We start from the raw sequence: 2926 nt of genomic DNA on the forward strand, positions 1-2926 counted from the left end.
GCTTCTTCATGGGCCACTCCCAAGTACACTAGCAATAGCACTGCAAGAACAGGCACCATCGATTTGGCTGTTAAACCCATGATCAGATATTACCCTGTTAATTGATCTCTGACCGTGCTGATTGATTTTAGATTAGAAAAGCTTTGGTTTTTATACATGGGAACACAGGGTTGTCATTTTGATTTCGTTTCAAATAGATCTCATGTAGGTTTCATGTTCAATGCCTAAACTTTGGCAGCACGGCACAACTATAAAGACACGCAAAGTTAGTGCTTCAATTGATAGAAGTTTGAAAGGTACATAGATTCTTTGTTTGCATTTTATAAAAAACACCTATGACATATGGAATTTTTAAGATTAGCAAATTTGATAAAGAAATTAGAGCTCTTAACTGTCAAAGGATTATTATAGCGTCAGCTACTAGACTAGAGAGATACATTTTGTTGAGTAAAATATCACTATACATATAAATGTTAGGTAGAGTTCCGTAGAGTGTGGTGAGAAGATAAACTATGACTTTTCCCATTATAAATAAAAAGACAAATAAAAGAGTGTAGTTTTATTTGAATATTCTTTTGGTTTCGTAAGCTATTTGCTTTATTAGATTTTTCGTTACTAAAATCTCTAAACCTAGCTACCCCCACGAGCATACGTCCAACTAACGCATGGGGTAGCCACAAGTTGGAAGCATGGGACTGTTCTATATATAATTATAACAAGTCAAGAACAACCGTATAATAATAACAATAATAATATCTTCATCAAAATAATAATAATAATAATAATAAAAAATCTTATCAATAATTATAATAATAATAATATCTTTATGTGACCAACAGTTCCTTTTGCCCATTTAAGGTGAGAGAAGCACTTGCGAAATGCTAGTAATAAAAAGAAAATGTTCTTTACTTGTCCAACAGCAATAGGGCTTGCCCTTTCAACTTTCAAGGCAAGGGAAGCCCTTATAAATATAATTAAAGTGCTAATAACGAAAGAGTATGCTTGTTATTTATTTATTTTTATATAATTGGATAGATATAGCGAGAAGAGAGGATTTGAATTCTAAAAGTTTCGGTTGGAAATATTTTGAGGTGTTAGTTGAGGTACAAATTATGTTTGTGATTAGTAATTCTATCAAGGTGTATTGTCGTAAGAAACAAATCATAATAACTCTAGCAAGATTGCAGAGATGGGTCTAGACTTGTGGAAAATAATGTCAATGGTCAATTGGATGGGTTCAATGTTCACTTGACTTTTGGTGGTGTCATGATTACACCCACAAGAAACCATTGTCAATCACATATGTTGAAAATTGGCAATAAAATTGGATAGATACAATGAGGAAGTTTAGAAATCTCCATTAAAAATGTTAAGAGGGTGTTCATTGAGTTACAAACCGTATTTGCAGTTAGTAACTCCTGCAAATGTGTATTTTCTTAAGAAACAAATCTTAATAACTGTAGCAAGATTCCATAGATGGATAAGACTTGTGGAAAATAATGTCAATTGAACGGGTGCAATGTTCCACTTGACTTTTGGTGGTGCCAAGATTACACCACAAGAAGCAAAGCCAATCCATAGTCTATCACATTGATTGTTAAAAACTTGCTATGAAATTGGGAGGCTTGAAAAAAAAAATGTTATTGTTAGTTTACTTTCACTCTTTAAATAAATGACAATGAATTGGGAAATAAGTTCAATAGTCAATTGGGTGAGTGCAATGTTCCACTTACCTTTTGGGGGTACCATGAATAGTGAAAAAACCCACAAGAAGCTAAGCCAATCCATATCTATCACATTTGACCATTTGAAATTTTCCTATATAAGATTGGGAGGCTAGAAAAAAAAAAATGCTATTGTTAGCTTACTTTCGCTATTTAAATAAATGGCAGTAAATTGATGGTAACTCTTTTTCCCCCTAAGCAGTGAATTAGTTATAAGCTATAACTTGTAACTATTTGAGTAGGTTTGGCAGTTCATGTGAGAAAATGATAGCACTCCAACAGTCTCTAAATGCCTTTATTCGGTGGCATATACTCTAGTTTCAGGTTTGAAAGGTTGAACCTACCAGTCAAGCAGATGGTATTGTCTTTGTGGCATACATTACCAATTTGCTTGGGCACACAGCCCGGAAATTTTGTTTGAGCCTTTGAGGGGACTGAAATGGTAAATTCAATATATATATTGAAAAATATGATTTACAGTTTTACAGTCCTATGTATATTTTTATTATATATATATATATATATTAATTTTATAAATTGGATAGAATTTCAATCTATAATGTCTATTCTATGATGATTACTCTTTATCATTGTTGATGCCCACTTTTGACAAAAAGCCCAGTAGCAGAAGAAGCCTAGTAGCAGAAGAAGCCCAACAATAAGGGAAGTGGAAGGAAAAGGAAATATGAATGGTAAAAGCAAGTAACTAAACCCAATGGGCTAACATGGTAGGAATGATGGCCAGCAGGCACTTGTAAAGATAGAGTAAATTGGTCGATGAAGCCTAAGGAAAGAGATAGCAAGCCTAGTGGGTTAACATGGCAGAAATGACAGACAGTAGGCCCATGGGAGGACTAAGAGGTAAAGATAGAGCAAATAAGCTGAAAAAGTCCAAGGAAAGAGGTAGCAACCCAATGGGCCAACATGGTAGGAATGACAGTCAGCAGGGTCGTGGGAGGAATAAGGGGTAAAGATAGAGTAAATGGGCCAAGGAAGCCCAAGGTAAGAGATAGCAAGCACAATAGACTAACATGGCAGGAATGACAGTTAGTAGGCCCGTGGGAGGAATAAAAGATAAAGATAGAGTAAATTGGCCTAAAAAGCCCAAGGAAGGGTGTTACAAACCCAATAGGCCCGTATGGCAGGACTAACAGCCACAAGGCCTATGGCTGAGGTAAGAAGGGGAATGGCAGAAGTGGAAG

Source organism: Quercus suber, unplaced genomic scaffold, assembly GCF_002906115.3.
Source record: "Quercus suber isolate HL8 unplaced genomic scaffold, Cork oak 2.0 scaffold_208, whole genome shotgun sequence".
Classification (NCBI taxonomy): domain Eukaryota; kingdom Viridiplantae; phylum Streptophyta; class Magnoliopsida; order Fagales; family Fagaceae; genus Quercus; species Quercus suber.